This window comes from Schistocerca serialis, chromosome 3, assembly GCF_023864345.2.
Source record: "Schistocerca serialis cubense isolate TAMUIC-IGC-003099 chromosome 3, iqSchSeri2.2, whole genome shotgun sequence".
NCBI classification, from domain to species: Eukaryota; Metazoa; Arthropoda; class Insecta; order Orthoptera; family Acrididae; genus Schistocerca; species Schistocerca serialis.
This window is the reverse complement of record NC_064640.1, coordinates 318,219,507-318,232,608: the sequence shown is the minus strand read 5'-3', so window position 1 is coordinate 318,232,608 and position 13,102 is coordinate 318,219,507. Positions and strand designations below refer to the sequence as shown.

Sequence of the window (13,102 nt, the reverse complement as noted above, 5' to 3'; positions counted from 1 at the left end):
TTGAGAAGCAGATTTGTCAGGCTATGCAGATTGGACCATCCCCGGAAGTGCATGAAGAGGAGCATAGATCTGTGGCCTACTAAGGGCGGCGCCACCTGCCCGATCTTGGAGGGCAGCAATTGTGATGGGCGATGGATGCACCTTGTACGGTACGCAGGCCTATTATAGGACGATGTTTTGCAGCCTTGGCATCAGTTTTCAGCTGGACTCAGCAGCGTTCTCCTGAAGATTGCGGATAGATGGATCGCCAAAATACTGAATTAAGTTGATTTTAGGATCCGGTAGCAAACCCGAGGAGACAATCAAGACTTACTATGCCGGGAAAACCTACGAAGTCACAATATCCGATACTAGTTGAGTTCTTTTGCTCAAGTAAACGTTCTTCGCATGTGTTAAACTACTTTTGATATCCTCATTGTTTCAGCCATCCTGTGTAATCTCGTTTCCTAGACGGAATAATTCTTTCTTTCCTCCGACAGTTATGACGTTCCTAACCTTCATATTAAGCAGTTCATTATTCTGTTTACTGATCTTCATCACCTTCGTCTTTTCTGTGTCCGTCCTTAAACCACATTTCTGCTAAGCATGCTGTTAGCACCTTCGACGGGTCTTCTAAGACTTCCCAACTTCAGGCGAGAAGGTTTATGTCATCTGTGAACTTAGCGTTGCTATCTTGTCGTCTAGCAGTTTTATTCCATTTTCGAAACTGTCTTTTCTTCCTTCGTTACTTCATCGACATAACAGTACATGAGAGCATACGAGAGTATGTAAATGGAGGTATAATTTGTCAAATTGTAGACGTGTTTTACATCAGAATGAATCAACGGAGAGTACTAAGTGAGATTGTACAATACATGACTGTACCTGATCTTCGATCCGACAATCCGTAAGAGAGATTACATTGAAGCTACCACTGGTCAGATTTAATGTTAGAAATGTCACTGTGAATTGGTAACGTTATAGAAGCACTAAACTAACCATCGCTGTAGTGCGCCTAAGAAATTAACTGATGTAGATCGCCGAAATCTAAAGTGTCCTATATGTACGAATCGCCAGACTCCTTTGACATCTTTCCCGTAGGATTAGTGAGCGATGCTCTAGTGGTGCAAACATCGTCATCATTGTAGGTATTGTAGCATTCAGTAGAGAGTGTATGAACCTCGTGAAGGACATTTATTGGAATGTTTTGTAACCATAATGAAATTAGATGGAGGTTGTGCGATGATCAGCGAATGTTTTCCTTGGGATGGGATCAATTTACGAAAACAGTATCGATAATAACAGGCTTTCCACATTGTTGCAGTAAACAGAATTTCATCTTTTTATACAAGCAGGTTAATGAATCTGTCCACAAATTGAGGACCGTTACATCGTAGGACACAACAATCTTCTTGCCTAATCAAAGATCCAATCTGAACGCCATGAATCAATTTTGCGACGAATTAGAGCGCATAATGTGTACCAGATGAAATCGCTAAAAAAGTGCTGCACCAACTATCCACTTCGCTTCTGGGAAAACTGAAGCAAATTCTGCATTAGGCTTGTCAATACTTAATGGAAAACCTTCCTCTAGGATTAAACGCTGGAGTGGTAATTTAATGTGTCTTTAAACCGAGTAGGGTCAGCTGTCTACAACCTATAGACTAGTTAAGATATCTTCTATTTTATTCCAGTAACAATGTCAGTTGCTCCATACAGCCGTATCAAACAATTTGTTTTGATGTTTAATTCATGTGCAGTCGATATGAAGACTATATTAACTCATCATTAAGTACCAAAAACGGCTCAACAGTCGAGAAATTATGAGATCATAGATCCTTTAAATTGATTGCGCATGAATTACAGTTTAAAAATATATTCTGTGATACAGCTGTATGGAGCAACTGACATTGTTACTCGGAATAAATTAAACGACATCTGAGAAAAGCACTTATGGATACCCCTCCTCCCTACAATGGTGTCCCATAAATAAAGTAAAAATTATAATAGACGCTCTCTCAACAGTCTCCCGACATTGTTCTCCAGGGCTCAGTACCAAAGAATTGAAGAAGTTTCCTGCAAATAACAACCCCGCCATACATGAAATATCATTTTCACTCAGTTTCGTGACGTACGGATCACCTTACACATTGTAATAGGATTTCAGAATAATGGTTGGTAGTAATGATTTGGTTGTATGGAGAAAAAACTTAAATCTTTTTACTTGTCATATGTGGTTTTAGTTTTATGCTCTTCCTCTTATTACTTCATGGCGCAGCAAAATTTTGTCCAGCGCTATACAAACGCCATTATGCTTGACAATAAACAAGTTAAGAGTAGACCCATGCTGTTACATTAGGAGCAGCAGAGGGAGATCCAAATTTTTCGCAATTCCATGTTGTAGGGAAGAGCTCAGCGATATGGAAAAAGGTGTTATGTTGGTTGAAGGAAGCGCCACGGAAGCAGGAAGAATGTGAGGTTCAGTAAAAAGATGTGAACTGTCACCAGTATTGATATGAGAGAGGACTATAAACAACTGTAGCGCTCGTCTCATGTACGCAGAAATTTGATATACTCTGGCATTCCAACCTCGTGTGCAGAAAGAACATGAAACGGGTTTTTGAAAGATGCGTTTAAAGTAAATGCGATAAAGTACTTGGTACAAAGAATGTTTTTCTGTACATATGTTGAAAAACATAGCAGTTAATTAATATATCCTTAATTTGGACTACATAGTTCTTAAAAATGTATCTTTAAACCATCTGAATAGCTGTCAAAAAGGAGACTATTAAGTATGCGTAACCCACGAAAAATATCACTGGAAAGAAGAAAAGTTGTGCAACTTCTCGAATATTGCTGTTGCTCGGTTCATAGATAAAGTAAGAGAAAGTTTTGTAATCACTGGATTGTATTTCAGGAAAGTTCATGATAAAATATGGATTCGAACGCCCTGTTCTGATCTTATACCTCTAACGAACTATCCGTGTTTTTTTTGTTAAATTCAAACATATAGTAAGAAACAAAACATTAGAACCAGAGTCAGCTAGTAAATCATTAAATCACTTTGAAATGCTCAGAGTAATCAAAAATCGTTAGACTAATTCTTAGAACATAGTTTAATTTTCTGAAAATCAATAGGAGTCCCAAGTCCCATAACAAGCTTTTAATTCATTTTATCCATTAAGGGTATTATAAAAGTGACTGTGTATTAACTCATTACATAAACGGAAAGCTATGAGCAGTCACTTATGAAATATTTGTTTATTTTCATAAGCTAATATCCGAACCTTTCCAGGCTTATCTTCAAATGTGGGCTGCTGAAGCAACGTATTTATTTTTGTAGCGTGACGTTGGGTCCTGAATCTGTGAGAAGAGGGTAATACTCATTTAAATGTAACACTCAAAGCGATATATTGCCATCTGTACTGTCGTAGAGTCAATACGTAACATCACACTACAAAAATAAATATGTAACTTCTTCATGCCCCATCCGAAGATGAGCTTGGAAAGGTTTGAAATCTGATTTACAGAAACAGACAAATATTTCGTATATGATTGATCGTAGTTATCTGTATTTACATTCAATAAGCTTTTAATACTTGAAATGTCTTTAGTCCTTTTCGATCACAGTTAATGAGTTATCCGGAAAGAAAAAATCTCTAGGAACTGCTTTTGCCATCCGTAGGTGATGTGAACACCGGTCGTTTGTATCACACGGTAAAAAGTCGGGAGTACAGAACACTCGTCTTCTCATTTCAAAACAGTGATAACATCTTCATCTCTATCTTGAACTGGTTGGAATCCGCTACTCTCTTCGTTACAGTTTAATACGAGATGTCCGGTTCCGTAGTGAATTTTGGAAGTCGTCTAAATTTTAGTGTGTTTCTTTCAGTTACTTGTGAATTTGTATTATGTCGCAAAGTACGAAATGAGTCACTGTGGAACAGTCACATCTTGTAACACGACAGCTCAGAAATGTCAGCTTGGGAAAGCGCAGTAACACGAGTGGCTGGTCTGTGTGGGCAGCGGGCTGGCTTGCGTATCCTTGGCGCCGCCTACCTGCGCTGACCTCGTGGCTCGTGAGCCCACGCCGACTGCTGCGGACAAAGACCGCCTCCTCAGGAGTTCTCCACTACCATTAGAGAACACACAGATATTCGCCAGGGATCGTTGCTCAGATTAATGCTTCACACCTGACCTCAAACGAATCCGTATCTATATCTACAGCTACACTCCACAAGTCACCTAATGGTGTGTGGCGGTGTGGGTACTTAAAGTAACACTGTTACTCCCCACTTTTTCTGTTCCAGGTACGAATAGTACGTGGGAAGAACAATTACTGATAAGCCTCCGTGTGTTTTGGAATCTCTCTAATTGTGCTTTCCGCGTGTCTGCAGGAAGATCTAAAATTATGAGACTCAAGAACAAGGAAGGAGAGAGAGTTACAAATAGACATAATATTCCTGAAGTTGTTGGAAACTTCTACCAAGAGCTGTATACTACGAACATTGACAGGCCGACTGAGGAAGAAAAAGTGGCTCTGAATGACGCACAGGAGGGAGCACGCGAAGTAATCACTGCTGAAGTTGTAAATGCACTTAAACACCTAAAAAACGAAAAAGCTCTGGAGGAGGACAGGAGAACAAATGAAATGCCGGAACTGGATGGAAGTACCAACCAACAAATGCATTACCTCTCGACGAATACCAAAAAAATGTAGAAATGCTGACGTGGTACTACTCTTCAGAAAGTGTCAAAGGGAAACTAGGAGAACTATCATTCTATTAGTTTGCTATCACATATTTACAAACTCGTTACTAAAATTGTAACAAACAGTCTCACAAGAGAAACAGATTTCTGTCAACCTGTTGAACGAGTGGGATTTCGGAGGGGCTTTTCGACTGTGCATCACATCCAGACTGTTCGCTTTCTTCGTGAGAAAACAACTGAGTATAACATCAGGATTCATTTGGCCCTTGTCACAGTCGGCAAAGGAGATCGCGAAGGTGACACCATTTATCCGAAACTGTTCACTCTTGCACTGAAAGAACTATTAAATTCAGTAGACATGGAGAATAGATGAATAAAAATCAATGTATTATATCTGAACCATTCGCGCTTTGGCAACGATATTGTGCTCATAAATGAAGATTTGAAAGAACTAAATAATATGGTCCAAGAACTAAAATTTGCCTCTGCAAAGATTGGCTTGGAAATGAACTGCAATAAAACGAAAATATTAAGCCCAGACAACCAGTCACTTACGGTCGGAAACTGTAAGCTGTTGATGAACACATTTACCTTGGCCAGAAAATTAAGTTAGGGAAAAACAATCAAAATTCATAAATCCCTCGCAGAATGGAATCGAACTGAGCAGCATTCCAGAAAGTAAGATCCATCCTGACCAACAGCGATGTCCCAAATAACGTGAAAGCTATGGTCTGTAATATGTGCATACTACCAGTTACAACTTACGGACTGGAAACTGTGACTCTAAGGCAAGTGCTCGTAAGCTACAGCGCATACAACGAGTGATGGATCGACAGATGCTAGGAGTCACCATCAGCGATAGGATTCGATCAGAGGACATTAGAAAGAGAACAATGGCAACATCCGTCCTAGAGAGAATTGCAAGACTGAAGTGGCAATTGATCGGACATGTAACTCGACAAGATTACAGCAGATGGAAGGACCCCTGTGTATTAACAGGGCTGCAGTAACCTGTTCACGGATGTTCACATCAAATTATTTACGACATTTAACTAGCGTTCATAACGTTTATAACAGCTGACTGTCGATACGTAGACAACTGAACTGAAAGTCTTTAGGCCGCAAGTTTTACGCAACGCCAGATCTGGAGCAGCTGTTGCGCCATCAGAAACCAGAGCTGGCGATTCGATCGCTAAACAAGAGTATCATGCTCGTTAACAGACAAGAAACGAACCTCTCTTTGTGTGGGAGTTTTGCATTACAGATGTACAGTGGAAATCCTAACCCGTTACACGCTAATGACGTATCAAGAAGTTTGCGGATTCAAGTTATATGACTTTATTAGAGAAATTTCTTTGTTTGGTAAAACTGATGTAGTTACTTTAGTGAGATGTTAAATTTCCCTTAACAATTATTTCAGGAAAAAAATCTATTAATTATATCAACTACGGGCATCATTGTACTTTAGCCAGTGCGAGCGTTGCAACTTTTAGAGTCGGTACGCAGTGAGCTGTATCTTTTTATTATTTATCCATCCCAGTTGCCAGACGATGTTTGAAATAGCAGTCTTGATACAAATGTAAGAGAAGATGACTTGCTGGGAAGAAGACCCCCATCATGCCTGCTCCCCTGTCTCAACAACCATGAGGTTTTCGTCTAGGTACATTTATATCTATATACATACTTCGCAAACCACTGTGAAGTGGTTGGCAGAGGGTTCTTTTCGTACCACGTGTTAGGATTCTTTATCGTTCCATTTGCGTATGGAGGTGGTGCGGCCGGGAATAATGGGTGTGTAAATGCCTCTGTGCGTAGGGAAATTAGTATGGTCTTGTCTTTGCGGTCCCTACGATAGCGATATGCAGGACGCTGTATTATATTCCTATATTTATAACTTAACACTTTTTTTGAACAGTGTAAGTAAGATTTAGCGGGATAGTTGGTGTCTACCTTCAAGCGACTGTCAGTTGAGGTTCTTCAGCATTTCTGTGGCACTCTCCCTTTGGCCAAACAAACCTCTAACCATTTGTGCTCTCGTGTTAGACCCGTCTGGCGTTGATCCCACACACTTCAGCAGTATTCTAGGATGACTCGCAAGAGTGTTTCGTAAACTGACACCGTTTTCCAAGTATCCTACATGTTGTGTACACTAAATATTCTTGGCGTCCAACAATAATCTGGCATTGCAATAATCTATTGACAGAAAATGTACATTATGTATCTTGAGTGTGAAGATGATGCGTGCCAATGTTGTTAAAAGGCCACTTGCACTCATCTTACTTCGAGAACTGGTCTAGTCCTGAACCCATTTTTTTCTTTATTGCTATTTCATTTCCCTGGCTCCATATTGGCGGAGGGTGAGCTGTCAACTGTAAAACACTCCACTCCTCAACCAAGAGCTTTTAAAAATATAACAAAGACGAAAACAAATTATATTAAAGCTAAAAAGTTACTCATGGTTTTAATGACAATAAACAGGATGAATTTTGTTGACGTCTACATAAAAAGGCATTAAGACTGTTGTCTTCTTTTTAAATTAAAATCAAAAGACTAAAAGCTAAAAGACAAAAATATACACATTTTAAAAACATATCTCATATAGGTGAAATTCTTCTAAGAAAAAGCACATATAGGTTAGGTAGGATTCTATGGAGAGGAAGATAGGTGTTGTGGATTGATAGTGGGATGTCACAAGATCGGAAGACAGAAGGTGAGGTGGAATTTGGTATGTTGGTAGGGAAGTGGTGTCAAGAGGAAAGGGAGTCTTGAATCAAGTGAGTGATGATTAACATAACTAATACACTGTGCAGTTTGGCTCTTATGAGGGAGAGAGCGAGGGGGGGGGGGGGGGCGGAGGGCACGGTTAATAAGTCTTGATATTGTCGAATTAAGAATTGATGCACTCTCCTGAATGAAACCGTGCGTCCTCCTGTGTCGGCGTTTGACTGATCGACGTTTACCTGGGAATTATTTGGGTGATTGTTACGTGCGTCCTTTATAGCGTCCGACCATAACTGTGTTGCGCCTCTTTAGGGACTGGCCTTCCCATGTGGCGCCCTCTCTGTGCATGTCTGTGTACTGTATCTTCTGGCGGACACAGAGCTACCAATACACTTAAGTCTATCCATTTGCTTTACCTACGATTGGACCTATGTGATCGTTCTTTTTCATATCCGTAAAACTGATACATTCAGGTACTTGTGTGGGGTGACTAATTCCAATTACGACTCATTGATACTGTAGTCATACTTTTGTGTTTTCGTGAAGTATAAAATTTTACGTTCTGAACACGTAAAGCAAGTTGACAATCTGATTAAATATGTGTGCACTTTTTCAGAAATTACTTCTTTGTAGATAAAAGATTCGTCTATAACAAAATTCTTAAGCTTCTACTAATGATGTCTGTCAAGTCATTTATACACAAAATGAACAGTAAGGACCCAACACACTTCCCTGGAGCAAGCCAGAAGTTACATCTACTCCCTGGGACGTGCCAGAAGTTACATCTACATCTTTCGATGACTGCCGGCCGCTGTGGCCGAGTTGTTCTAGGCGCTTCAGTTCGGAACCGCGCTGCTCCTTCGGTCGCACGTTCGAATCCTGCCTCGGGCATGGATGTGTGTGCTGTTCTTAGATTAGTTAGGTTTAAGTAGTTCTAAGTCTAGGGGACTGATGACCTCAGAAGTTAAGTCCCATGGTGCTTAGAGCCAGAGCCATTATCGATGAATCTCCATCCAAGATAACATTCTGCATCTTCCCCGCTAACAGATCCTCAATCCAGGCCCAAATTTCGTTTGATACTCCATATGATTGAATTTTCGTTAGTAAACATTGGTGTTGGTGTGGTATTAAGTGAAATGCATTTCGCAAGTCAACAAATACTACCTTTGCCATCTCAATGGAACTTCTCAAAGATAGTCTTGAAGTTGCGTGGCTTGGCGTAAAGCTTCATGGGATGCATTTAAGTAGACTCAGGCTTTGTCGGTTGTTGAACATTATTATTGCCACATTGCCTTTCTCCACTGAAAGGAGTAAATTTACTCTAGTCTAGAGAAGAGAAATACTTAGCCGGCACACAGAACTCGCATTTAAAATGTGAAGAACATATGTGAGGAACCTTCTCGGCTGACATTTGTTTAGTATCTCATGTAAGCTGACGATGTGCTGCAGGTTGTTAGAGAAGCAGGTGGCTGCAGAAAGCCCTCTTTCTGGTTCGGCACTGGCTTCCCATCTGACTTGCTGACTCGCAAAAGCGACCTCCATTAACGCGAATGATGCTGCATATAGTCAGCAAAAGTAAGCTTCTCGAAACCTCACTTTGTCACAGTTACGATTGGAGAAGTTGAGAGGCGGCGTGCTTGGACTGAGTTCAGTAAGGGACTGGATCTCAATGCTAGTAGAGCCGAAAATGGGGCAGGAACACAGTCTGATTCTCGACGGCTTCGTGTACTTATTCACTAGTAGCGAACGCAGTATCTTCAATACGCGCACCGGTACTTACAACAGAGTTTCTCCGTTTGCCTAAGTGGCCGCTTTATACTGTATTTTGGGGAAAACGGATGGAACTCGGCATATCAGAACTAAGCGTAATGATGTATATTTCGTCGCACTTCGGATTTTAAGGCGATAAACTTCCCCGTGTTTTCATTGCCACAATGTCACATAGATAATAATATTCATTTTTAAGTAGTTGTCGCATGCTTGTCGAGTGTCTTTTGATTACAGATACCAATGGAGCTAATTGTGTCATCTATAAACTTGATGGCTTTAATAAACAAGCTGTCTTATGGGCGCTTTCATATTGTACTTGGCACAATACGTGGAATTATCTCAGTGGTTTACGATTTTACATTGTACGGAGAAGTGCCAAGACGAGAGCTTACAAAGAACATGATTCAGATATCATCCATCATAAAGATCGGAGGTAGCTCGGCTCCCGAGTAGCGCTGATGAGGATTACATTGCAAACATTAGTGGTTGCATACTAAATTACAACAAAGAACACAATGTTAATATGTATTTAAAAACTCACTTATTCAATGATGGCAGTTTCATGAACTGCTCGCACGCGTGTACGTGTAAATGCCTTTACTTTTGTGCATTCTAAAACAGTGCCATACTCGACTGCGATCGATTTAAATAAGATATAAATCCCACTGTTCCACAACAGCAGTACACTTTTTCCTTCGTGTGGCAATCTAAGAAATCAACAGCCGTGTAAGGCGTGCATTAGACTAAGGCACGTATGACACTGTAAGAGAGCTTTGTGAAATATCATTTGTAAAATACGTTTTATAGAATCTTTGACAGTATACTGGGGTACTTTTATCATATCTTTTATAAAAGTTGGAGCGTGGTCCTAGTTTTTGCAAAAGATTTTTCAAAGAACTTTGTCAATGTAATACGGACCTAAGCCGACAGACCTTCATTCTGCATTAACAGACTTTTGATTTGGTTTTCAATCATCCTACATGAAGACATTTTTCGTCGTTAAAAAGCATATTTTTTTTACACCTCAGACAATTGAAATAAATACGACGTTGACCAAAGCTAGTGTTCATTTTCCAACGTCGTCCATTTCCTACGGTAAAACCGTCAATATTTAACAAAAATTCACTACAATAGATTCAAAACATGATTTTAAACAAAAAAGTAATAGTTCAACTTGCAAATTAACTTCGGTAAGACTCATGTCTGTCTTATAATAGTTATTAGTGGAGCCTTTAATCAAGGATAGATTTTAAGGCTGTCACTGGATAAATCAATAAAGAAATGGCAAGGATGAAACTTTTCTGCACTCTTTATATTATGTGCAAGCTGAATGCTAACTGGCATTTATAAATAAATAATAATTCCATACCAATGAAGTGCTCAACTTGTTTCCTAACATGAGCATGAAAGACAAATGGCGATTGTGAAAATCGTTGAGTAATTTGGAATACTTATCCTGTGTTAGGCAAAGAACTCCCACCCTTAGGATTCCAGCTATACTCTCAAAACTTTAAATAGTTAAGATTTCGAGATATAGTGTCGACATTCAGAAAATTAATAGTGAGTGTCATAATAATCAGTATTGACGTACAGGTATTGTGTATTTAGTTTCTCAGCAGTTGGACTGATCTTTATGCTAAAATAGCTCATACTGTACATCCTACCTCGTGTTCCGCCCTTCACAGCTCTAAACGAAATGTACATGTGTTTCTGGGCAGATGTCGGTCGATAGCTGGATAAGAAGAAGGAAGGAAGAAATATCATGATTTAACATCCCGTCGACGGCAAGGTCATTAGAGGTGGAGCACACACTTAGATTGTGGGAGGATGCGACAGAAATCGGCCGTGACCTTATCAAAGGTGCCATCGCAGGATTCGTCTAAGGGGTTTAAGAAAACCACAAAATGACTAGATGGGACTTTGAACCCTGTCCCCCAACCCTGCCTACCTTCCCGACGCCCCATACTGAATACGAGCCCCGTGCTTTAAGCACTTCACCAGCTCTTTGAGAAAGGTCTTACCGTGGTGCAATGCCGTGTTTGTTAAAGCTGAAGACTGGAATTTATAACACTTCCATCTGCGTGTTATTAACTCAAATGTATTCATTTTATACGTAACAGGGTGAGGTCTACAAAAGTATTAAGGATTTTATAAGCAACACAACTTGCTAGATTGCTGTTAATCGTGATAGAAGCAGCAAATTGTTCTGTTTGTATACCGGGTGTCTCACCTATGGGTCGTCAGGGGAATTGTGTATGGTGTTTCGGCAGATATTTGCAATTTCGTTTCTTGAACGTGTAGCTGGAGGCAGCCCAAACAAATCCAGCTCATCACATCTTTCATACGACACTCAGAGTCGACGAAAAGCGTCGGTTTGTTTCCTATTACAAACGAAATGATATTTAATCGGAATTTTACATACCCATTTGATAGAGCGGCACCAAATTACACTAGTGCGGTTTCGTTTTATGGATATGTATTAACATGAACAGTAAAACACGAAGAATAATCAGCAGTCCATCAGCGATTGAGCAGCACTTCTGCATGGCAGTAGCTGTCAGCGTGGGCCGAAGTGGTGCTTTCGCTGATGGGCTACTGGTTATTGGTTCAAATGGCTCTGAGCACTATGGGACTTAACATCTGAGGTCATCAGTCCCCTAGAACTTAGAACTACTTAAACCTAACTAACCTAAGGACATCACACACATCCATGCCCGAGGCAGGATGCGAACCTGTGACGGTAGCAGCAGCTCGGTTCCGGACTGAAGCGCCTAGAACCGCTCGGCCACCACGGCCGGACCTACTGGTTATTCTTCGTGTTTTACTATCTCTGTTGATACACACCGATAAAACTAATATCGCACTAAACTAAACTGGGACGGCTCTTCCGAATGGGCACGTAAGATTACACTTTAAAAATCATTTTGTTTGAAATGGCAAACAAACCGATGCTTTCCATCTATGCTGGGCGTCAGATGAAAGACGGAGTGCTCAGTATTTTTATGGGCTGACTGGAGCTACACGTTGTAAAAACGAAATTGAAAATATCAGTCGAAACACCAGAGAAACTGCCCCTGACGATTCTTAGGAGTGACACCGTGCATAACAAAAGCTATATCTTTTTAATCGGTCGCGTACTAAAACATTTGTCCGTTGTAAAAATAGCAGTCTCCACTGACACTTAACGGGAAAATTACAGGTACCTTGTTAAATTTTCATAAGATGTCATTTGCTTGTTGTAGATTTTAGACTGGACCTGAATGTTTCAGCATATTTATGAGATGCGCTGTGCATTTGATTTATTCCGAGTGAGGTGGTGACCCGGTAAGACAGTGATTCAGATCCCTACTCGGCCATCCAGAATTAGAATTTCCGCGATTTCTCTAAATCACTTAAGGCGTATGCGGTGATGGTTCTTTTGAAAGGGCACGAACAATTTCCTTCCCCAATCCGAAGTTGTGCTCCGTCTCTGATGACTTCGTCGTCGGCACGACGTTAATCCTGAAGCTTCATACCTTGTACACGTGCCCTTTTTTCTCTTTGATTTTCTAGTTAATTCGAATGTCCTCACTTATATAAACTGTACAGGAAATTGTCTCCTTAGAAGAGATCATCGTATTCCGTATGTTGGACAATAAATGCAGTAACTCGACAAAGTTTTGCAAAGAACGTGACCGTTCGCTACGAAACTCGTTGTGTGGGGAGCGGTGTCCTTGCGACCGGTTAGTTGCAGCGGTGCAGCCGGTGTGTGACGCCACGGCGCACGGCTGGGCGGGCCCGTCACCGCCTTATTAAGCCGGCGCGGTGGGACGGGACGTGAGCCGTAGGTTTAGGTTTAGCGACCGTCGCTTCCGCCTCGCAGCCGTTGTCCAGTCAGCGCGCCGCGGGCGCGCCAAAGGCGTCCAGCACTCCAGGCCTTCTC

General features: G+C 40.9%; 1 protein-coding gene across 1 annotated transcript in view; it reads left to right on the top strand.

Annotated features, from left to right (window-relative positions):
- The window catches only part of LOC126470125 (uncharacterized), a 130,979-nt gene that overhangs the window by 39,964 nt on the left and 77,913 nt on the right, over positions 1-13,102 (top strand). The gene's annotated exons all lie outside the window — the stretch shown is intronic.